The sequence below is a fragment of the Falco biarmicus genome, chromosome 4 (assembly GCF_023638135.1).
Source record: "Falco biarmicus isolate bFalBia1 chromosome 4, bFalBia1.pri, whole genome shotgun sequence".
Taxonomy (NCBI): Eukaryota; Metazoa; Chordata; class Aves; order Falconiformes; family Falconidae; genus Falco; species Falco biarmicus.
Window position 1 is genome coordinate 89,552,421 of NC_079291.1, and position 25,350 is coordinate 89,577,770.

The 25,350-nt window shown below is 42.5% G+C and overlaps 1 long non-coding RNA gene across 29 annotated transcripts in view; it reads left to right on the top strand.

Annotated features, from left to right (window-relative positions):
- Positions 1-319: 319 nt before the first annotated feature.
- Positions 320-25,350, top strand: part of LOC130147838 (uncharacterized) — a 206,962-nt gene continuing 181,931 nt past the window's right edge. For 27 of the 29 annotated variants that reach the window (XR_008821384.1, XR_008821383.1, XR_008821370.1 and 24 more), the window contains exon 1: positions 320-471. This is a non-coding gene — a long non-coding RNA (uncharacterized LOC130147838). The remainder of the gene's footprint in view (positions 472-25,350) is intronic. The other 2 variants (XR_008821388.1, XR_008821390.1) reach the window with 1 other exon arrangement.

Consider the following 25,350-nt stretch of genomic DNA (forward strand, 5'->3'; position numbering starts at 1 on the left):
CAGCTGTGACTCCGCAGAGCCCACCCGGTCAAGCAGGAGGGTTTCGGCTCGTTTCCGCCAGGGCCCGGTGCTCCCGCAGCACCGACAGCAGCCGTGCGACGCTGCAGCGGTGCCCGGGAAGCCGCGGCCGTGCGCGCTCTGGCCGTGCAGCGCCACGTGCCGGCCCGGGGCGGGAAACGGGCCCGCCGCGTGCCCCGTGCCCACCGCGCCCCGCCGCCCGGCCCCGGCGCAGGCGGGTGAGGGGCTGCGGCAGCGCCGGGCGGGCGGGACCCCCGGGACCCCCGCCAGAGGCTCCCCCCCGCCGGCACCGACAGCCGCCCCCGGGGGAAGCTCGCCCGGTGCCGCCCGGCGCTGCTGCCCCGCGGTGCTGCCCGGTGCTGCCGGGTGCTTCTGCCCCGCGGTGCCGCCCGGCGGTGCTGCCCGGGCCGCTGGTAGCGGAGGAGCCGAGCGGGCGGACGGACGGGGCAGCCGGTACGTGTCGCAGCGGCCTCGGTGCGCCTGGGCTGCGGGGGGCGGTGGGCGCCTGCCCTGGCCCGGGGGGCGCGGCGAGGCAGCCGCAGGCTTTGAGTGTAAAACTTTAAAAACCGAGTTGTTTTTTCTTTTCCTAGTGGGGTGCCCCTCCAGCCAGCCAGGTGGTCCCAGTGGTCCCACCCAGTGGTGGGTGTCCCCGGGCACGCAGCCCCCCGGTGCTGAGGTGGGCGGCCCCCAGGCCCTGGAGCAGGATCAGCGCTGTGCAGTGCCAGTTCCCCCCCCCCGTTGCGGTACAGGTGGTGGGTTTGTGCCCACGGGAGAACAAAGCAAATGTGAGGCGTGTGGCGTGTGCTCGTTTGTAAAGCACTGTATGCAAAACCCTGGAGTTCATCTGCTATAAAAATATGACAAGGCTTCGCCTGGGAAGAGCTCTGGGTGGAAGCCGGGGGTGGAAGCCAGGGGTGACGGCCGGCGTGACGGGGGGCGCGCTGCTGCGGGCGCGGGGCGGCAGTGCGGGTGCCCCTGTGTGCGGGTGGCCGGGCAGCCCTCCAGCCACCATGGGGGCCCGGACATTGCGCGCGGTGGCAAAGTCCTGCGTGGGGTTGTTGGCGTTTTTCCTTTCTTTCGGAGGTGGAACTGTCTGGGCAGAGCTCTAAAAGGCAGCTGGCCTGTCGGAGGGACAGGCTGTGCAATCACGAGGCCCGCTTTACCGTTTTCCTGGTGCTGAGTCCCGCCGCTCCACAGGGCGTTTGCTTTTGCTGTCAGATCTATGTGCCTGACTTACACTTTTGTGGGGTGAAACTGCTCTGCTCCAAGGACACCTGTTAAACAGACACAGCTCACAGAGAAAATGTGTTTCAAAGAGGTCAGTGAGTGATGGTTCCTGGTACTTCCATAGCCTCTCTGCTCTCTCCTGGCCTTCAGGTATCTGTGCAAGTATTTCTGGGATGCTCTTTAAAACGTTTTTTTTTTCTTTTTTTCTCACCAGGAAAGTAGCAATGTGGCAAGAGAGCGATGTGTGCGTGGATATTGATAGCTCTAGGTCACTGTAGTTCTCTGGCATTCAAAAGATATCCCTGCTGTAGAAGGCCTAAATTAGAAGCAAAATGTAGATTGCCAGGGCTGATGATTAAGTGGTGGCAAAAGTCTGGTTCATCTCTCCGTATCGTATTTGGTCTTGTATGTCCTGACAAGCTTAATTTGGCCAGTATTTATAATCTAAGCTACAGTGAAGTGAGAGGTGGAAAAGCTGCAGGTTAGATCTAAAAGATGTGTCTTTTGTGCATCTCACAGTAGCCGCTGTTGCTTTTCACAGCAATACCCAGCGGAGTTCCATAGTTCCATAGGAAGCATCTCGGGATTTTTTGTCAGCTCCAGCGGTTTTCGATTTGGCTTGAATGATTTAATTTCAACAGTAGTTTCTGCCGTATTAGTGAAACTGACAGGGCTAGGTGTGTAACTCAGCAGATGCGTGGCATGAGAGGGAATGTCACCATGTTTTGTCAGATTTCTGGGTGACACTTTGAAGCCACAACAGATTCTGACTTCTTGTAATGGCAGTATGTGGCACTTCCACTTTTCTCATCCCCGCTCAAGGTTATAAGATTAAGTTTGAAAAGTGGGTCTTTGTTATCCATTAAGGAAAGAAATAGAGCCAAAATCTGCTTATGCTCATCCGGAGAGTTTGGCCTAAGAGATGTGTGCTCAATGAAGGTTACATCTGTGGTTTTTGAGTTGGTACCTGGTCAGTGCTTTGCCAACCATCTCTGCAAAATTCCTGTGACTGCCAAGCTTTAGCACTGGCAGACTATTGAATAGTCTTTTTCATAGGCATGAATTTCATACTAGATACACACGTTTTCCAAACTACTATGTCACGCAGTTGTATATCTGCAAAAGCAAGAGCCAAAACAGTGCTCTGTATTTTTTGCTCCTACTTAAACTGCATGCCCTGCTTCTGCAGGACTTGACTGTAGGGCTTCCCTTGAGGTTTACTTTGGCTGCATTTGAAACTAGGAGCAGCTTGGGATTTCTTGTAACATGCATTTTGGAGGAAGAGGGAAGGTGAATTTCTCAAAACTTTAAATTCTGTAAGAGGTAGTCAATGACTTGGAAGTATAATTTATACTTCCACCTACAAAATTAGAGGACAAAGGGAAACTGCTGTGTGATTTGAATAAAGACCTTGGCAAGCAGCAGAATTTTTCCTGATACTGTCCTGGCCTGTTGATGAGCCTCAAAAAAACAATCAAGAAGTAGGAAAAAGTCATAAATATTGGAGCTCTCATTCCCAGTGCTTGAAAAAGCCCCAGGCAGAAGTAATTGGAAAATACTTAAGATCTTATTGTTATAAGATGGCCACATTTTCTTTTAAAATTATAGTGCAATAATCTTTACTGGTGTGGAGAAGCTTGGTGAACGTAAAAAAATACTAATAAAGAATAGTTAGGAATGGTTCTGTTTTCAGTGGAAATAATCACGTTATTCTTGCATGTAATGTTGTGTCTAATATTATAGCAAGCTGCTGCAGTATTCCTGCCTCTTGGAGAAACAGCATGGAACAGTCTCCATCAAGGGTGCAGAGCTTCCATGTTAATAGTCAAGGTGCTGTTATCAGTGAGGAGTCTGAAAGAATTGTAACAAGTCCTAGTATTTGGTGCAGGGAAAAAAAAGGTGTGTAACAGTGTGGCTGGGTATGGGAGGAAGGGTTTTATGTAGAGGAGTGAAGGCAGAGGGTTGATTAGTATTGATAACATGCAGCTGTGGCCTTGCCTCGAAGGCAGTGGGTTGATGACATGGATGATGTGCAGCTGTAGCTCATTCCTGCTAAGTAGTTAAATAGCCCTGAGGAGTGAGGTGGTTGGGTGGGGTTTGGTTGAAGGAGAAGCAGCATGGATGGGTGAATTTGACTGATGGTAAGGTTTTGTTGTGGTTGGCTAGTTTTGATAGTGCTGTGATAACGGATGCCCTGTGTGAGGCTGACTGAGTTGGGTTCTGAGTACAACAACTGGTGTCCAATGTAGCTGAGACAAGCAGGAGAATCTGTACTCAGTAACACTGTGAGAGGTGAGCTGTTGCAATTAATTGATATGGGTGTGTTGTGATGTTTGTTGTCCATCTTAACTTAATTACAACTGTTTTATATGCTATATTGAGCTGATGTGGGCAAACTGAAAATCTGTAAGGCTGAATTTGCTTGCAGAGCAAAAGAAAGTAGGTACTGTTCTGACTTCTGCTGTGACTGAAGAATGATGGTATGTTGCAGGTGGTAAATGCTATTTAACTTCTCTCTCTTCTTTTGTATTGGGGTCTTCTAAATTGGTCCCCAGGATGAGTTACTTTAGATGTGTTATTCTGAACAGGCTTGCAGTTCCCAGCAGTGTTGTTATGTAGGGGAGGAGCACTTGGTTTGATGTGCTCCTGTGGGCCCTCCTGCCTTGTTTCAGCGTGCTATCTGTAGTTACTTTGGTAGTGGGGTGCTTTCCTAACAGCATTTAGGATAGGCTCCCTGTGCCTGCAGGGCCCTCAGCACCTGCCAGAGCCAAATGCTGCACAGGGATGCTGCAGGGCTGAGCTGTAATTCCCTGTGGTGCTCTCAGGGGCATCTGAAGCAGTGTTGCCCATCTGTTTTCCTGAGGTCCTTTTCAGCTTTATGTTTCTGTGTTTCCATGATGCTACTTGTTTTACTGCGTTTCCTTACAAGGGTCTTAAATAATTCCTTACACTTACATTTCTATGACATTTTTGCTAACCAGGTGGGAGTTCATGGAAGGAGACTGAGAAAAAATTTATGTACTTTCTGGCAGGTAAATTCACCTCAAACCCCCAAGAGATTCAGAGGAAGGAAGGGGGCTAATTATCTTATTGGGAATATGTAGGCTGAGAGCACAGAAACTTTCATTTGCATGCTGTTTCATGTGAAAGGGAGGATAAAATCTGCATCTTCCTGCATCAGAGACAATGATATAACTGTAAAACTTCAGAGACTTTGTGGTGTTCCTCACAGGTATCTTGTGTTCCGATGCTTCAAGTACTGTAAGAATTTGCGAATTGGTTCATCATCTAATTGGATAAATGATTAGAATATTTACACTTAGTTTCTAAACACCTGTATTTTATGGCTTGGCAAATAACATGTTTCTGAATATTTCTGTGAGTAGCATGTTAATGTCACAGCATATATTGCTTCATTTTTTAAAGTTCTGTCTTTAATCTGTTCATTGCATTTTGTTAGTACCTCTAGGTCATTAGTGAAGTGACACCCAGGGGGGAAGAGAGAAATCAAATGACAATGCAGGTGATGTCTGACATTAGCCAAATGTCAGGTTTTCTGATGGAAGCATCAAAATTAATCTGAAAATGTTATACCAGTTTTAGTCATTTTCCTAAGAGATTGAAAATACAAGAGGCAGGCTGATGACATTTTGATTATAGTCTCAAATTGCAAAGACCTTACAGAACATACCTTCTCCTCTCACATAATTAAAACCTGCTGTCACCTTGATCTTTATTATATTTTTTTATGTCCTGGAAGGTCTCTTGAGTTTTGCGTGCTATCGATCCTTGTTGTTTGAGTAAATTTGACATGTCAATATTGCTCAGATGAGCAAATGGCTCTTTTACTTTGTATTTAAGGGTAAAGATGGAGGTGGGGGAATACATAGTAGAAGCAGCACTGTAAGATTATCAAGCAACTGGTACCCAAATCAGTGCAAGAAAGAGGATTGAAGCGCGTGTCTAGCTTTAAGCCCTTGGGTTAATCCCACTAAGTGTGATTTCTGGGGGTACCCTGAGGTTGTCCTTAGGATCAGTTATGCTGTTTGTAAATACAGCGAACCTACAGCAGCAGCCCCGGGTCACCTGCTGGTGCATGCCAGGCTCTGCAGGGCTATATGGGCTCAGCTGCTCGCTGTGTCACCAGGTGGGTCCAAGAGCCTGCCTCTGGCGGCTTGAGAGCCAGCTGGGCTGGGGAGGGAGGCAGGGTCATTGGTGCTTTCAAACTCACTTTGAGTGTTACGGATATAGTCATGGGCTACTGTGACTCCTTGAGGGCGTCAGCAGACTGCTGAATCCAGACCCAAGATCCATCTGAGCCAGAGAAGTTATTCTTGTTCTCCATACTGGAAATAAGGATCACCACCCCCCCTGCAACTCTTCCCACTCCCCCCCCCCCCCCCCAACTACCCTATATAGTTACTGTTTAAGCTACTCTAAATGCATCCCCAGCATCTAGTTAAGTCTTATCAGGTTGCCCAGAGCAGCTGTGGGTGCCCTATCCCTGGCAGGGCTCAGGGCCAGGCTGGATGGGGCTGGGAGCCACCTCGTCTGGTGGGGGGTGTCCCTGCCCATGGCACGGGGTTGGAACTAGAGGATCTTCAAGGTCTCTTCTGACCCAAACTGTTCTATGATTCTATGAAATATATAAGCCAGTTGATCTTTGGATTGGCAGTGTCTCAGAACAAAAAAGTGAAATTAATCATTGCCTTGGTGATCCTTGTGTGCTGCTGACTCATCCAGTTTATGGTTGAGTAGCCAGGGAGGGCAGAAGGAAAGCTGGCAGGTGCAGGCGGTTGGGCACTCACAGCAGCTTGTTGCTTGAGCCCTGCTTCAGGCAGACTGGCTGGTCCTCCTGCTGCAGACCTCCCTGTTCGGGTGCTTTCTCTGCAGTGATGTTCAGTCTACTGCTGCCTCATGAGGACAGCTGTGCTGAGCAGCAGCAACATGTTAAGTTTTGTGAACTGAGGTGCAGCACTTTCAAGAAAAGCTTGCCCTTCAACAGATGCCTCATCTTAGAGGAGCTGCTGCTGCTTTAGCTGCACGCTAACCCAGAAAATGAATGGTGCAGTAGCCAGAGAGAGGAAGATCTTTCCCAATTTAAACCATTTTAAAGCATATTTAGTTCTGCCATCTGTCGTAAACAGTAAAGCATCCTGCCTGAGTGTATTGTAAAGTGGCATTTTTATGGTGACAGAGTATAACCGGCTCTAATGTAGTTGAAGGGTACTGTATGCAGCTCTAGTGGTAATTCTAAGTGTGATGCAGTGGAAGGGCTTGGGAGCCCCTGGTTCAGCTGCTGAACAGGTGAGGTGCTTTGCAGAACAACTCTCTGCAGATCTTTGAGAGAGGTTCAAAGTATTCATTTCCAAAGCAGGCTTTCTGGCCCCTGCTAGGGAATGTTTGCCAAACCTTTGGCTCTAGCAAGGTCTAAAGTTAGTCTAGTGGTCCTAAAAATGAGCAGCTTCAGAGGGAAGGTGTTCCCTGTGTCACAGAATACCTGAGTGTATCTGCTTTTCCTGTACACACTGCTCTTTGCAATCTCTGAGTTTTTAGCTTTTTTCTGTCACTAACATACGCACGTGAGGACTAAAAGGATTAACTTTTAAAGTTTTGATTTAAATCTCAGAATCTGGAAGCTGCTGCTTACGTTCTTGAGGATGTTTATACCATTTGTGTGGAAACAGAAGATTCTGTTGTGTCTAGCTCCTGACACTGAAAATGCTGTTTAGGTAGATGCTGTACAGCTGCAGGTGCCAGTAGATTGTTTTAGTTCAACTGCCTTCAAGTAAGATCTTTTGTTGTTTCAGATGTGCTTTCCTACTTTATTTGCTGCACAAATACTTCCTCTGGAGTTTTTGACACCGAATAAAGGTGATGGAAGCCTGGCAAGGTTCAGTCCTGCCACTGCATTGCGTTTGTGAAGTCTGACATCACCAGCTCTGGCAAGGGGCGTTCTTGAAAAAGGTTTTATTACTGGATCCTCAGCTGAAACCCCAATTAGCGCAACTGGTGCAGAGCTGAAGTATTGCAAAACACAGTGAGCCTGTGGATGAAAACTTATATAGGAATATTGTGAAAGTTTAGGCTTTTGTTTGAAATCAGCAGTTAATACTGCGTGCCCCCCGCCCCTTCTTCCCTTCCTTTGTAGCTACAATCATCTTAGTGCAAACGGATTCCTTTGCAGGCAGTAATGATCCTGTTTCCTGCGGTTTTCTCTGCAGTCGCACAGCTGAAGCTGTGTGGGGTTTTACCACAGGGATCATTCTTGGGAAAGAAGAGGTGCCTCTTCCCTCCCACCTCATTGGAACTGCCATGTGTGGGTGCCGAGTAGCTCATCTGATGTTCCTGGAAAGCACTGGATGTATTGAGAGCGCCAGGATCTGCTGCACTGTCTTACACATGGGTGTTCCATATGAAGAGTGGGTATGGGCAGTGTTATTTGTAGCCGTGGTGTGCTGGGGTTCAGAGCACTTCAACCTGTTGTGGGGAACAGAAGTGAATTGTGGCTGGTAGGGTTTGGTCATTGCCAGCACTGAAGTGACCACTCTGTGTTACAGATGCAGTGCATGTCTACTTCAGGACCAGGAAAGCACCTCTGTGCCCAGGAAACCTGTCAAATCTCCGAGTCATTAGGATTCCTACCCAAGTTCTGGGCAAGCGTGCCCAGGAAAGGTGAATGGAAATTGAGATAGCTGCAGTGGAGGACTGTTAGGGTGATTGTGGAACGTAGAGCCTTTTGTCTGTGAAAGAACTAGACTTTCCATGGAGAATGTCCTCATCCTGGTTTTTGTGGGGGAACACATCCTAATTAGGGGCACGGGATTTCTGGCACCACTGATAAGTGGTTTTCTGCATAGCTCCAGTTAGAAGGATGAGTAGCCTCATAAAAATCAAGTAAGATCAAGGCTAGTTGAAGTGACTGTAATGGGAGGGCGGCTTAACGCTGCCCAGCCCAAGAACTGGAGTACATGCTGAGTCTGGTGAAAGGAACAGGTTATGGCATCTGCAAGTCCTTACTACTTGTCTCTTGAAGTGAACAAAAGCTCTTATGTCAATTGACATAACAAAGAATTCTGTGGCAGATTTTTTCTGGCTTTAAATGAATGGCAGGGCATGTAAAACAAATGTGTGTAACATAAGATTATTTTAAAAATAGCAGATGTTTTGACTGTTGACTGCAAACATGATTTTCAGTAGTAAATTCCACTGCAAGGGGGAGCAAGGGAGACTGTCCCAAGAGGTTTTTCTGGACTGTCTTATCCTAAAGATTTGCACAGGGTTTCCTGTCAGTGGCTTTTATTTGCTCGTGTTTCTCCTGATGGATGCTTTTTGAAAAGTGGTCTTTAATTCATATGTACTAAAATTTGCATTCCCTTAATGTAAAACAGATGCACTGATATCACCAGTAACAATGAGTTAAGCTCAGTTCAGAGTTTTCTCAAGGATATTAAAATGTTATGGAAGACTAATGCCCAGACAAGAAAAATCCCACAACAGTCCTAAAGCAATCGTGGAAAAAATGATGTGGATATTTGGACTTTACATTTTAATGAGACTCTTTGGAAACCTTAAATCCATTTTAGTTTCCTCTTCTAGGCTTACAGAAGGGAGAAGACAATGGCTGTAAAGAGAAAATTTGGCATTAATGTCGGTGAAGAAAAGGGTTATGCTAGAGTATTAAATTCCTTTGCAGATACCCTCTGCATATAGTGAATAAGTAGAAATAGGTTTAAGAAACACTGTAAAATTAAACTTTATAAGATTACTTTTTTATGGAATATGCAGTGGCTGCCACATAGAATAAATGTATGTTTTTCATTATATTTTTATTATGCATTTAAAGCACATTAAGGAGCAAACAACCATCAAAGAAAAAGAAACTTATTAGATTTAGCAAGTAATCATATCAGTTTTATGTATGGTTATATTTCTTGAAAACAGGGAAAGATGCATGTCAGATGTCCTTTCAGGCTATTTAGTAAGACATTTTTCTTTGGCAGAACAATATTAATGGCTCTTTTGCTATGTTCATGCTGTATTGCATGAGCATTTTGTCTTTTTTATTATAGTTTCTTATAAGTGTGCCATTACAGCTTGAGCAATCCAGTAGAGCATGTGGAAAAAATATATTACTTTGATTTTTGTCTCTAAATGGGCATTAGTTTGTATGTGAGCTTCTAAATTGTTTAAACATTTAGGCAAACATTTGCGGTTTTGTGGATGGTCTTGAAGAGTCATTTCACATTGTCCTCCAGAAATGAAATTTGTGCAGTTATGATAGTTTAACATAGGTTTGGAATATTTAGTGATCCAAGGTTGGTTTTGTCTTTTGGTTTATCTTTTGTGGATAACGTTATTTGTCATCTGTTCTTCATCAATGTTAAATACGCCTCAGGTTTTGGTCTCTGCCAGGCAAACCTCCACTGACTGCTTTCCCCGCCATCCCCCAGCCCTGACTGGGGCTGCCTCCTGCCCATGCTCAACGTTTTAGCTTCAGGACACCAGCTTGCCTCAGCTGGTTACTGGTGCTTTGGGAGCTCTATGTGTCCTGGCTATGTGATTTATGCTGTTGGAGGGCTGGTCCTTGGCTATCACTTCTCAGTGTTGGGGGTGTGTCTGTATTTCAGTTCAGGAGGTGCTTTGAGGCATCTGTGCTGTATGCCATGTGTTGAGTACATCGGGCTGCCCACGCTTCAGGAAATGTATTGGCGATGGGTATTTTTTTAGTGCTTGCATATATCTGAGTTCCCCTGATCAGTGTATTTTTTGAAAGGATGACATTTGCAATTGCTGGTCCAAGATGTTTGGAAATGTCGCAAACAAATTGCCCTTCAGTGATCTTCATTTCAGTCCTGCAGCTTCTTAGCAGGGCTGCTGGGCGCATGGGTTTTCTTCTAGAGCCTGTGGTCCCCTCAAGCCTCCAGCCCCCTGGTTCAGACACCATGACTAGATGGGCAGGGGTGACGTTGGCCAGTTCTTGGATGGGTAAGTGGCCTCCCAAGAGGTACGCCTGAGTCTGGGCTTAATTACTGCTTGTCTGAGGCTTTGTGGGCTGGTTACAAGGCAGATGTTATGATGAATTTGTATCAGTGCTAGAAGGAATTTAACATTGTCTAGACTTGGATAAAATACTGGTTTTGTTGGCCTAAGTAATACCATTGTAGTAAAGTTAATGTGAGTATTGAATGGGCACTTTAATGGAAGTGCTGAAAGCCAAAAGGGCAATGCTTGTTTTCATGGTGAATCGCTACAGTAAATTTAGCAATGAGACTTGACATTCTCTGCCTAATAAGAGCAATTTTTATGCTCAAGTTGTGACTCTCTTTATACAAAGGAAAAATAATGTTAAGCAGTAGTGTATAGCTTTAGCAGCTTCACAGTTTCTACAAATGTCAAAGTACTTAGTCATTTAGTTGACAAATGTCACTTCAGAAAAAAATAATTTCTTAGTGGCAACCTGATTTATATTTGTGTAACACAATCCTTTTTTTTGTAAAAAGTAGATTTCTTTTAAACAATTGTTAATCTAAGATTCATTTCACTGAGTTTTGGGATACCATATTTTTATGCCATCTATTACTAGAGCAACATCCTTGAATTTCTTTTTATACAGAAGGTCCTTCAGCAACTTTTTCATCATGTATTAAACATTATAGGTATGTTAACTCTTGAATTATTATAGGAAAATTAGTTAAGGGTATGTATGCAGTAGTGATCTGGGGCATCCTAGACAAAGTGGAGCTCTGTTGCTCTGGGCAATGGGCATAGGTGAGAAGAGGCCACAGGCTTTGCACAGTAACAGTGACGAGGAGTTTCACTGATACGCAGAGGTGAAGGATGTGGCATGGTGAGTGACTGCTGTTAATCTGACTTAGAGCCCTGTGTTGGGTACCTCTGTGACAGCCAACTCAAGTTTTTATTAGTTTGGTGCGAAAAGTCTGTGCATCTGTGAATTAAACTAACTCAAAGCTAGATTACGCAGTTGGACAGCTTTTTGTGACCCACTGCGTACTTCATGCTGCATTTAATGTGGTATAAGCCAAAATTTGTTAACGTCAAAGCATCTTCAGCACTTAAGTTTGGGAACATACTCAAAACATGAAAGATAGCCTTAAAAGCTACAAAGAAAAACAGTAAAAAAAATTTGTAATTAATAGATCACTTCTTCCTCAAGCACCGTTTAGGGTTTTTAGGTTTTGTATTTGCTTGTAATTTGCACCACACACACACACACCCCCCATGCTGCTAGGAAAGCATTGTTCCTTTCTTGCTCCTTCTTTCTGCATGAATTCTGTGCTTTTTTTTGAAACATTTAATCAAAATCTGTGTCTAGTTGCATTAAGCTGTTTCTGAAAGTGTTCAGAAAAATGACTACTGCTTTTGCAGCAGGATGTCTTTTTGTTGGGCTCAGTCAGCTGTGGGATTGTATGGTTTAAGTGTTTAAATAAAGATATCACATTTCTTCATGTCTTCAGGAACATATGCTGTAAGACCAAGAAATGCCAGAGAAGGATTTAGGAAAATTACAGAAACTGATATGCCATTGTTTATAGTACTGAGTTGTTACCTTGTTTTACAGTTACATTGTTCCAAAATTTAAAGGGTTTCCTTGTTTATTTGAATGAAATGACCAAGAAAGAATAGTAATCACGGGGAGGAAATTAATTTACAAGATTAGAGATAAGTGTGCTTTGCTTGAGTGATAGGATACACCAGAGTGAGCGCAGTAATGTACAGCTGGCTTGTAAAAACAACCATCCAAATGCTGCCTCTCCAGCAGAGTAAGTAATGTTCATTTGCTGCAGCTGCTTTCAAAGTTATTTGGCTGAAGATTCAGCTGAATTATCTGAGACAGGTTAGCCTTGCTTGGGGGAGTGTTATTTTGTAGAATTCTGGACTGATGAACAACTGGAAAAGTTTCTTCTAGATTCTGCGTGGTTCACATAGAACAGTAAAGACTTGTGGTTTATTTCCAAATGGGTATGATCCTCAGATAGATGCTGTTTATTTGAGCATAACTTCAGTTTAAGGAGCTTCCACTCTTTGGGGGGTCTTGGCCATCAAATAAAGGGAGAAAGGGTGATAAGCACTTATAGAGATAATACTAGTGCTTATTTTCTGTCCCAGATGGATGGGATAGTACAGGGATGTGCCTTTGTAGAAATGCTAGAGGATTTATTAATGGCTTTAAATTTTAATCTGTGCAGTCTGTTTCATGAAAAACTTCCCTCATACTGTGCAACAGATCCTGTTTTTGAGTCTCTGATCATGTGTGATTTTTTTGCTGTATGTACAGTAGGGCTGGCCCTGGAGATGTGTGACGAATGTGACTTCTGGTCACATTTGTGCTGTGTGTTAGCTGGCTGCATACAGCTGCTTCCCCAAAACTGACTGAAGTTGTCATCAGTGAGCTTGGAGTGGTACTTAGTCAATATCTAAATATTGTTTCCTTTATGCTTTTGTTTGGGGTGTCTATTATTATTTTCCCATCATAAGCACCTGTATTTTTATATATAATTTTCTGACAATTGTGCTTTTCATGTTAGGGTACACGTGTAATTCTGTCATTAGGACAGTCAATTGCACTGTTTAATGACGTTACCTCAATTTCCTTACAAAGCATAATTAATAAAGTGTGACAGACGTGCACACCGGCAGTTTTGAAGGACTGGTTCCTTACATGATAGCTTCATTCCATTAAGGAAAATGACAGAAAAGCATTTGAACTGTATTGCAAGGTGATTCTAAACTGGCTCTGATCAAAAATGTAAACTGAGTTTTGAAAAAGGGAAGTAAAAGAAAGTAAAAACTTGGCATTTAATTCAATAATTAATTTAAATTTAAACATTTAACCCTGAGAGAAGACTGACTAGATCGACTGTATAAACAAGCAGATGGCAATTGAAGGAGCTGCACTGCTGCCACCTGAGTTCCCCACGCCGGGTGCTGCTGCAGAGGGTAATTGGCTTTTTTGGTTGGTGACCCAGGGTAATGATAACTTTCATGAGCGAGGATGCCCCTTCAGAGCTGGAGGAGTGTGACATTCAGTTGATTGAAGATGTGGCTGCCAGAGATTGAAAGTTCAACCTAGTGTCTGATTTCGATCTCTGCTAATGTTGGTGTGTGCTGTTGCCTGAAACTTGGGCAAAACTTGAGGCTGTCTTCAGATGAGTGGGTAAGAGGTCTTTTCCGTAAGCTGATAATGGAGCATGATTAGTGTGTTTGAAGACCCCTGGTGGGTGTGAGCAAGGAGGAGAAACTCTGGTGTCCTGACTGAACAGGATTGTGAGTTAAGAGACCACCCAGAAGCCCAAGGAAGATGAGATGTCAGTGAGGGGGGAGTGATCAGTAGTGTCAAAAGCAATGGGAAGGCAGGAGGGAGAGGCTGGAGGAGTCGGGTGCAGAAATGTCAAGAAAAGGAATGTTTTCCTGTTATTCCCTTAAGGTTATTAGCTGTAATGTTTCCAAAAGGTTAAGTTGAATCTATAGGAACAAAGATTAAGGGTGTTTGTGGGAGGCCTGAAAAGTGAACTGCTCTGATGAAGAATTCCTGTATGATTTTTCTTGGTTCAGTGTGTTTATGCAGATGATGCATTGTGTAACACTTACTAATGCTGAAATACTTCAGAATTCTGTCATACCCAGTGAGATAACATCTTTTTTTTTGAGGGATGCTAAAATTTCATTGTTTTCCAAAATCCTCCACAGAACAGAATGAATTTGTGCTGAATTATAGCAGTTTATGGATGCACATAAAGTAGCCTGGTGTGACACCAGCAGGGCCACATCAGTCACGGCGAGGAGAGTGCCTCTGAGCAAGGCAAGCCACAGAAGTAGCTTGTGTTGTTTCTGATCCGTGTAATCTAGTTTGCTGTTTCTTCAGAGCTGATGCTAACGGAGGGAAGGCAGGCTGTTGTGGGGAATGTTTGGCCTCAGTCCCTTTGGGGGTAGTAACTCCTTCCCCACCACGTGGGATGGGATACTTGCCCCTTGTTTGGAGAGGGTGGCGTGGCCTTGCTCCTGTGTCCCCATCCAGCTCTGCAGGGTCCAGCGAATAAATCTACAAGCCTGTCTCTCAGCTGGTGAAGGGGCTTGGTCTGCTTTGGGCTGCGAGGGGGAAATAGCCCCTTGTATTCCTTCTGCCTGGGAAGCGGCTGTTGGCTCCCAGCCCTTGAGTGGTGGCTCCTGGTTAGAGCAGTGTGCTCTGCTGTTTAATCCAATGTGTAAATTCACCTGGGGTGAAATTCTGCCATGCACCTTCCTAAAACCTTCAATATGAGCAGTGTGCTGTGCTGGTGCTCCAGTAAATTGTGGGGAAGGGGGGGTTTATTGAACTTCGTGGGCCATGGGCTATTTTTTTCTTAGCAACTGAGAACAGCTCTGGCCCACGTGGATTGGAAAATACTGGTCAAACTAATTATCATTTGAATGCTGATTTCTACCTCACTTTTCTAAAGCAGAGTCAAAGATTTCCTTTTATTCCTTTTGTCACATAAAATTGGTGTTATTTTAGTGCCTAACAGCCTCTAATCGTGGGACCTTGGTGTGCCTGGCTGCATGCAGACATAGTAGGAGTAGTCCTTTGCTCTGGAGCAAACCTACAATTTAATGGCAGAGATGGATGTGGGTTGGTGGGAGGAATATAGCATGTAAGCAAGATGAATAATGTGGAATCAAAATTAGCTCACTGTCTTCAAGTACTTTAAGAATTACAGAATTAAACATATGTGCTTTAAACTACACATGTGGGTAAGTGCTGTTCTAAACTGGGCTAAATAACGCACCTGCTTGCTGTCTTGCATTGACACCTCCAGGCATGGACGCACTAAGTGTGTTTTGAGGTTTTATATTTTTTTGACTTCAGTTTGACAGAATGTGTTTGAGAAAGTTAACATTGCGTACATGCTGGGTGGGCTTTCTCCCCTTGAAAAGCTGCTTTGAATTAATATCTCCAATGTGTTAAGACTTATAAAATGTGTCGTATGACTAAGATGATGTAGCTGATCCTGTCACCTATGGTAAGCTTCTGTTCCAGACATCAGAAAGGGTATTGTGTGCTCTAAACTGGCCTGTTCTCTAGATTTTTGGGGTGGAAAAGTTTGACATTACCTAAAGGCAGAGTCTACAGATGTCACCCACCCACATGGTTCCTTAAGCATGTAGGCTACTGTAAGCATTCGGTACCGTTTGAGTGATCTCTAATGAGGATAACAAAGCAGAAAGAAAAGGACTTATTTTGTGTTACTCTTAGAAGCCAAAATATGATTGAATTTTCTTCTGCCTTAGGATCTGCAAAGTAGTTACTAGAGACTTCAGTGCGGTATTAAAGACACAAACAGATTTGACAAAGTCTTCTTTTCCCCATGGAATTTGTAGTAAATAGAGATAAATTGTTTCATCTGTTTTCTGTTTATTAACCAGGACTGTATCAAATTAAGTTCCTCTAGTATTGGTGTAAGATGGAGATATAATCACTACAGCTCTATTTAATCATTTCTCTGCCAAAATGAGCTCATAGGCAGTGAGACTTGAAGAATTTACAGGCTCCATGTTAGGCCACGTGTGTGTGCATGTGCAGAGATGATATTTAAAGGTATAGCTTGGGAATATCTGCTAGAATGCTCTTTTATTCTCTCTTGCTTCATTTATTCCTCCTTTTGGTGGTACTTGTCTCACCTACAACTTTGATACAACATGATCATTTATTACCATTTTTTGTGCAGAGAACTGTTTTTGGAAACAAAAATGGATGTTTGTCTAAACAAAGCTTTTTAGAGCTGTGGTATCAGGTTGGAACGTGGCTCTGGAGGCGGTCTGGATCCATTCTCCCACTTGGAGGGGGCCAGCCAGGTTGCTAAGGTTGCATCTAGTTGAGCTTTGAGGTTCTCCAATGCTGGAGATCACACAGCTCGGGGTAACCTGATGTGAAAGCTGCAGTTGTTGTTGAGAGTCATCTAGAGAATGGAAGAACCCCCTAAGACAGGTTAGAAATGCACTGCAGTTTCATGTATGAATTTTAAGTTTAAGTAGCATCCTCCTCGCTGTTTTTGCTGAGTCTAAAAACTGAATAGTTTTGAACAACCAGTTTCAGAAAACAGTACGTACTTGGAGAGGTCTATGTCCCAAAACTGGTTGGTCCTTTTTGGCTTGTCTGTAATCACTAACTTATTTCAGAGTAGCACACAGGATTCAAAGAGTACTTTAGTTGTATTAATGTGGTAGATTCATTTGATCAAGTTACCTTTAATCTTTTGTTCACACACACACCCCTCGCAAACAAACTACCTTTGTCCTTTGTCACTTTTCCCATATCACCTTTTTGAAGCCTACATTAGCATTTAAAATATAGCTTTTCATTATTGTAGGCTTTCCATTCATTACCAGCCTTTGCTTGGGAGGGTACTAGGGCAACGTGTGTGTTACTGCTCAAGGGCAATCTGTTTTGTTAAACTTTAATGATATTTCAACAGCTCTCAGTAGGCTTGTCAAAACAGTGTAGCAATGCTTAGGTGCTCAGGAATATCCAACTTGTGACAATAGTCCTTTAACGATGGAAGTGCTTGTCTCCTATAAAGGAGATGGATAGCAAAGATCTTTTATTTCATCACCTCATGGTAGTGGAGAACAAAGCATTTCTTAGAGCTGCACTTAAGAGGTAAGTAGTGGCTGTACTGCTAGATGCAGAGTTTTGTGTAGTTTAGCACAGCCATATGGTTGTGACCTGGGTGATGCTTTCTCTTTGACATGGCTTGTAGGCTGCTGTTCTACTGACAATCTTGCAGAGATTTAGCCAGCTTTCTTCCCTCTTACGTGCAGGAGCGTGCAAATCCTGCCTGTGATAAATGTTTTGTGATGCCTTTGAATATTTAGGCTGTTGCAACTGCCTAACTAAGTAGAAACTGACTTTAGTTCTGTTTTGTTTTAGTTCCCTTTTAAGTGCAGGTGAGTATTCCACAATTGGTGGGTTCTCAAATAAGACTTCCCATAAGGTTTGTGTATTTTTTGTTTTGTTTTTTTGTTGGTTATTTTGTTTTTTCCCCCTAATCACTTTGTTTTCTTTCTGTAAAACAGCTTTGTAACATTGTAATTTTTTTGTAACATTACATGTAACATTTTTTGTAACAAAAGTTTGTAACATTAAATGTAACATACTGGAAGCTTGATGATCCTCATTGTGCTAATTATATTTCCTTTGCTGGAACGTCTTTCTCTACCTTCCACAAGTCATAGGTTTAGTAACTAAACTAGGCAACAGTTTCTGAATCAAGTAGTGTAGTTTTCTGCAGTATGGAACTCTGACAGTGATCATCATGGGTAGCACTGTGATGATAATGATAGTCCATTGCTAAGTGCCTTCTAGAAATGATTGAAACCAATTCTTCATGGAGAGCTTGCAGTCTAAATTAAAGCTGATGTTTAGAGGGAGGTCCTGTTCAAGAAGATGCCATTGCTGCAGAGGTGATGGCTATATTATACTAATATCTGTGTTTTTTCTGTAATTCACTTTAAGGCAATCTGCAGAACTACAGAAATAAGTGTGTTTAAATGAGACAGGCTGTGGTTTGACAGCAGTGTAGGGAATACATGCATATTAATCCTCAGGGTTCCTATTGACTTGAATCTTTCAAGTCGTTTATATTGCAAGTAAACATTACACAGCTTGGTCTTTTATAGTTTACAACTTGCATTAAATGTTGCACATGCAGAATTTAAATCAGCTGTTCATTGTTTCTCATGTTTGTGTGCCCACTTGTGTGGCAATGGGGGTGGTAATTAAGTATTTGTTATGTACCCTAGGAATAGAACAGAACATAAGCATATGTTGCAAGGAGGTTTATATCCGCTTATAACCAAAACGTTGTAAGCAGGAGGCACATATTGTCACTGAATTTTGTAGAATCCCTGGATCTCCCTGTCTCTGGATTTTTTTTGGGTGATGGTGTGTTTTTTTCTTTTTAAGAACAGGTTGTGCTAGCATACCTTAAGTATAGCTGATTTTGCTTTGTGTCAGTACGGTGGACTGGTGAAATATTTTACACCTATTTTTTTTAATCATGATATGACAATTCTATGCATATGAGACCCTTAGGAAATCTTTGTGGGAAGTGACTTAAAATGTTTCAGTTTAATACCTATCACATGATTAATAAGTATCCAGAGTGATCCTTTTACATGTGCTATATTTAAATAAAATGTTGCTGGAGTGTTGACCTATTTTAAATTGTTCCATTCAGTGTTTGTATTGTTACTGATAATGTTTTTTTTTGCATATGTGTGTTGTCAGCTACTAAAATGTGGTTTAGAAATCCAATACTACTAATGTGCTGAAGAAATACGGCTATATTCACTGAACAGGAATAACCCTGTAAAAGTATCGCTTTAATTTTAAAGCTGACCTTTTCTGTTTAGTAGAAAAATCCACAATTCCAAAAGGAGACAGACTTTTTTTTTTCTGGAGAGGATATATAGCCTACAGGAATAAAAGATTGAGGGGCTGTAATACTTCCACTGTGCTAATCCAATAATAATAAGGATGTTTTTGATTAACTGACATGTTAGTACTGAGGCATAAGTAAAAGCTGCCTCTGCAATTGACACCTGATATAGTGTTCTCTGGGCAGAAGTGCCAGTGGCCTTTGGCACAGCACCTGGAAAGACCCCTTGTCTGGAGGTCTTGTTCTATTTTATAAATTGAAGTTGGAGCCTTTGGGGATAAACCTTATGTTCACGTTTCTGTGGCAGAGCTGAAGTGACGCAGCACTTCTGTAGCTGCTGTTGGCCTTATTTCAGATGACAGCACGGGTGGTGCTGTACCTGTTGTGGACACAAAAGCGTTCTCTGAAGATAAGACCCACCTCGCAGTGATCCATGCAGAATGGAGCTACCTCAAGCTGTGGGTGCAGTGAAGGCTCTTTTGTGAATAGAGTGTGGTGTTCAACATGTGGTGGGTTTAGGCTGCATGAAATTAGTAATCAGCATCGCTGCAGTGGATGCAGTAAGGCCAAAGAGCAGTGTGAGTACTGCCCAGGCGAGTGGGGAAGCAGGGAGCTCTGGAGGCTGCGGCACCTACAGCGTGTGCTGGCTCCGCTGTGTTGTGCTTCATCCAGCAGTGTTGAGATGTTAAACCTGGATATTGAGACCACAGACTTTTCTTGCCGGTACTTCCTTTTTGAGCAGGTTATCAGGGATTCAGTGAACAGTTTTAAACTGTTGTATAAAATTGTAAATGTTTCTGATGAAACCTTATTTATGAGAAAATAAAATGAATCTTTTTCTAATAGGTTTATATGAGATGTGCCCCTATTGTCTGTTGTGAAAAAGCTCCATCAAATTTAGTATGATTTTATAACCATTGGGAAGCCTTTTGAAATCATCCTATAAAATTTAATAAGAAACCTAACATGTCAATGAAATTATGCAAAAGGATGCAAAGTACTCAAAAGCAAAGGTTCACTTTTTCTGTTAAACCTAGTATTGAGAATTTCCAAGCTGTCTATAAAAATATGCTTGTATTCTTCTATAAATATCATGTACCACTTTATAAATATTTTATGAAAAATATTAACACTTTACTTCAAAGCAAAGCTTTTGAAGCTTTTCTTAACAGGCACATAAGAATTGCATTTTTTCAGTCCTCCTACACATTATAAATTTTCCCTACTAGGTTTGTCACATAGAGTGTATTCACAGTTCCTGCTGAAACAGGAGTACCTTAAAGTTCTCAATGAAATGAAGCTAAAACTGAGGATGTTCTTTAGTGTATTGTGCTATCAAAGCCTGAAGGACTATTCTGGCATAATGGAAGGTATTATTTGGGAATAGTATGGCTGGTTAGTGAACTACGTTCCAAAAAAAAAGTCTTGTTGTGAGGGCTGGCCATAGTTTCCCAGTGTGGAGCAGTAAGTACTTTCTTATTCAACTGATCTGTTTTAGTTTCAGATCAATCCTCTGCCCCCAACAGCAAAAACAAATAAATAATAATGTCTTTTAATGATTTCCAGCCTTAGAGGTGAATTGGGGAGAGGGCTGTTAGTGGTACCTGATACGAGCAGGGAGCTGAGCAGCTTCTGCAGCGTGACAAGGAGATGGATGAGGAGCTGAGTGCAGGTCTGCTGGTGCTCTGCCCAGCCCTGGACCGTGCTTTTGCTCCCTGCCTTGAGCTGCAGGGAAAGAAAAGAAGAAAACAAGACTTCTTGATTATTGTTTTTAAACTTCTTAGAAGAAGAGGAAAAAAGCAAGCCAGTGTTATTGAATGTCTTCTTACTTACCTTCTGGAAGGAACATACCTGCCAATGAGACTTTCTTAGCGGTTCAGTTACAGATGCCCTGTTCTATTTTCAATCAGGTGGCTTTAAGGACACTGTATTATGTCTCTGTCACTGATTCTGGAAATGTTTGATGAACTCTAGCTTAAATCAAGACAGGGCAAACACTAGTATGTACCCTTTACAGGAAATTGAATTACTCTTGTCTCAAGCACAGCTGTCGATGTAACTTGACTCTTGGTATCTTGAGAACACACTTTTATGATCATATTCTTCCAGATAGACTGTTTTGCTGTGTCTTACTCACAGGTCTGGAGACAGTATCCTGTTTGGTTTAGGGGTTTTAAATTATTCATTGGTTATGCAGTAGTGATGCTTTAGAAGAAGGATGTAGCTAAGAATTGAGTGTGTAGAAAGACATGAACAAACCCATAGGGCTTTTTTGTCGCTAAGGCTACTGGAAGTTATTAAGCAAAGCATTCATTTCCAGACTTTTTTCTTAATAAGAACACTTTCTGTTTTGTAACTGAAGAGTTTTAAATCCCTAACCCAAAACCCCCACAAAAATGAAATGCTGTAAATTGGCCAAGGCCAGAAAATGTGCTGTTGCCTGTGGATCATCAAAGTGTTCCTCCGGTGCACCCATTGGTTCATAAATAAGCTGTTCATCCACTTTCACTTACTTATTCTGTAGCTGTGAAGTAGGTGGTTTAAATGCAAAAATCTATAGAAACCAAACCCTTAGTTGCCTGGTCTCTGTGGCTGTTTTTTCTTTGTTTTGGGTAAGGATAGCCTGTGAGGGTATGAATCTGTAGAAATGTGTTAATTCAATATAAACACAAATATGTCACTCAAATGTTTATTTCCTAATCTTTCCCATTACTCATGCCATTAGGTTGGGGCCCATTATCAGTAACTAGTTAGTAATTAACCACATGTAGCTTGCATGAAATACCATAGGCTGTTTTACTGTGACTGCTCCTCTCAATCACTCTTGCCAGGTACGACATAGCAATGAACTAGTTGGGTTAGATATTTTTTTAAGTTACACTTAAGATTAAGACAAAAAGGCCTGATTCATCCTCTGGTGGTACCAGCACTGACGAGTACTTCTGCTTGGCCCATGAATGCGGTAGATACATATGGTGGATATGAAGAGTGAAGCATGCAGGTATATGTGGGTGGTGGTAATATGGAGCATCAAGCCTGGAGGGGAGACTTTCTCTTCTGGCTCTATGCTGAAAAAAACCTTCTGACGTGAAGGCTTGGAGCTATTTCTTCATGTTTGTTGAAGATCACACAGTTGGTATAAATTTCTAGTATCTGGTAGAAATAACAATGCAGTTGTTTCACATACATAGTTGAAGGAAGTCCATTAGCTGTGGTAGTTTACACCAGCTGGAGATCTGCCCCACAGAATGTCCCTTTGTCCTATGCTTCCGTGCCTTTACATACTTCTCAAATATTCATTAATATGTATTTGCTTGAAAAGAAGCCATTATTTGGAATTTGTCTTTTGAAAACTTAAAGATTTATGCTCTAAGCTTAAATGTCAAGTTTATCTTAGTGGTAAATACTTCCCCTTTTGTGTATATTCTGGGGGGAATGTACATGCACATTCAAACCACTGCTCCTTTTGGAAGTTGTGCCACTGAGACTTTACATCTCAAAGGGGCATAATAACCAACAGTCCATCAACAGTGAGATAATTAATTTCATATGGAATATAGTACCTATTCTAAATAAAAGGATGTCTGATGAATTTAGGGCTGTGTAGTTGGCAGTTAAAATATAAAATAGGCACTTACATGCATATGACTTCTATTTTTTTTTTTCCAGCTAATGTAGCTCAGTAATTAGATTTGCCAGTAGGTCTTTTTCTAGACAAATGCAAAACAAGTTGCAACCACAAAGAACAACTTGGTGACCTGCTTTTTTTCATCCGGAAAGCTTGAAAGCACTACTAGTCTGTGAAATTATTAATGTCCGCAGTTAATTGCTGTTATAGTGTTGACCTCTGAGGAGATTAGCTGGTCTAGCAGGTTCTTCATGATCTGTATTTACTGCTGTATTTCTAGCACACTTACTGGGACGCATTTTATTACCTGCTGTTGATGGGGAGGTAAAAGGTATTTGGTTATCAAAAGTGGTATTGGTTGCCTTCAGGTACTAAACTGGCAGGCACTGAAGAGAATAAAGGCTGAAAACCTTTACGTCACTGTGAAAACCCCTGTTGTATTGAACGACAGTGAGACCTTTTGATAGCAGAGTATTTTTTTATGATGATGAGCATCCTGAGGTAGAAGTTCACTGATACTTTGGATCCTGGCCCTCGCTGTAATTCCAATTAGTTTCTCTGACTCTGAATTCGCATCTACTGCGAGGTGCCTTTTGGCAGATTTAAAGGTACAATGGCAGTGATGTAGACCAGGTTGGTTTCATAGAGCGAGACCAGAGGAAGCTTTTAAGATTGTAACAGGTTTCTCCTATGCAATGTAAGTTATGTGAATTCACCTAGTGAATTCTGTACCTGGACCAGCAAATTGTGGGTGGTCAAATATTTTTAAAAGTATAGTGTCTAACTTTAAGTATTAAAATGGTTGAGAATCTTCCCCTGATAGTTTCTTTGACCTCAAAGATAAGAAACCTCTAAAATCTTGCATTGTATTTGAGGTTATATTTTTACTGAGGTTATCAACTACTGGTGTGGAAATTAGGATATGACCCATCATGTTGTTCTTCCACACATATAGCTTCCATACTTGTACCTTCATGGTATGTGTCTCAGTTTCATGGATCACAGGATAACTCGGGTTGAAAAGGACCTTGGGATGTCTCTAGTCTAATGTCCTGCTGTGAGATCGGGCCAGGTTGCTCAGGGTATTATCCAGTCTGGTTTTGAAAATCTGCAAGGATGGAGATAATCCTATTTTAATACCTCTGTATATGTATATGTTAGAGAGGGTATTTGTTTGGTAGTCAGTAATGCATTTTATTTCACCACACATGAATGTGTTTATGGTTTGATGATGTTTCTACCCATGCATACTAGCAGCAAGTTAAATAGCACACGTTTTGCTCTCTGTCCCTCTCCCCTCCCTCCATCAGTATGCTAAATTGTTCGACCGTCTGATCCATCATGAAAGGAGTTGCTGTACAGAATCGCCTGCGTTGAAGTGTTGAGGAATCAATACAGACGGTGACCTTTACTGAAGCTGACATTTACTGGGGTGGATCAGCTGCACACACAGTGCATGACTGCTCGCTTGCTTGCTTGATATCTCTCCCGAGTTCTGCTACATGATTTTTCTCCTTTTGATGTCTTGCTCTGCCTAATTTTTATCTAGAGTTTTTTTTTGCTTTTTTTAATGTATGATTGAAGGGATGGCAACTGAGTGTCTTTGACCTAACAGACCCTTTAAAGGAGACCATGCAGGCACAATAAAATGAGCTGGGGTTAGACTTCTAAAACTGAGGAACGAGAAAGAATCAGGTCTCCTGTGTAGGATTTGTCCTGTGCTGTTGTTTCTCCCTCCTTGCGTGTACCTACTCCTGCTTGTTTTCAATTATTCCATTGTCTGTTCCCCCCACACCCATTATGTTTTTGCCTGGTGTGAAGTCTGTAAGCAGTAAACATCCCCCGGTGTCTGATATTTCTCTTCTCAGCTGGATGCTGGATATTCTCCTTCTCATCTAGCTCAGTTTACCACCTGATACTTATGTGAAATTTTGACATGGGTTTGACCTGTGGAGGTTGGAGGATAAGCCACACTGCAGTAAAAGGAAGCATAGTTGTATTTTCTTACAGATATTAAGGCATAATGGAAGAGTGCAGCACCAGTGAGAAACCTGAGCATGGCTGTTACCTTGGCTTCAGCCTTGGAGTTAAGAGCTTGGACTGCAGTGCTGGTCATCTAAACTGCTGCCTCCTGTGAGAAGTTCTGAGACACCCTGGAATCCAGGAACTGCTTCTGGCCTCTGCCCTGGGAGCATCTCCCTCAGCAAATGTTTCTCTTGGTGTCCTGTTAGTCTTGGTGATGGGTGAGACTTTGCTGCTGTCTCTCCCAGTGACCGTGCAGTATTTTGTTTGGGGCATCTTGTGAAAGGAGTGTTGATTATGCTTCCTCCCATAAAATTCAGAGACAGGCAAGTAGCCATCTTTGTCCTGGGGTACAAAGGTAGTCTGAGCAAAGAGGATAATAGAAGTGCCAAACAGCCTGGCATGACTGCCAGCTTGTGCTCTGGGGAGGCTGGAAGAGATGCACCAGGTCATGGTAGATGTGCTTCAGCAGCTAGTACGGAGTAACTGTCTTGAGTAAAAAGACCTGTCTTGAGGCAAGGCAGCACTATTCAAACAGAGCAATATGTTTCTGCATTATGCACTGATTGCAAGTGCAACAATAAGGGTTTGTTTGACTGTTCTTGTGTTCTTAGGTATTCTCTTTGAGTTTCTGAGTGGCAGAAGGAATACTCTAAATAGTATACTACTTAAAGTGTGTGTATCTTAGTATTACATCTTAGTATTATCTTAATGTGCATATATATAAGTACACAGAGAAACAGTATTATGAGTTTTGTTCTCTTCTTGTAAAGTTTGACAAGGTAACCTTGCTAATTTGAAAACAAATGTTCTGTTACTTTTCAGTTAAGTAAACTTAGTTTACTTAATTGGGAGTTCCTGATGTGCAGCCTACGTAGACCTGAAGTGTTGTCTGCTCCTCCTTTCTTGCCTTGCCCTTTTTTTCCTTCCCTCTGCCAAAAGCAAAAGCACAACCATCCTTTCTTTGGTTAGGAGTTTCTTCATCTCGCTTGCTGCTGCTCTGTAGGAGAACTTGTA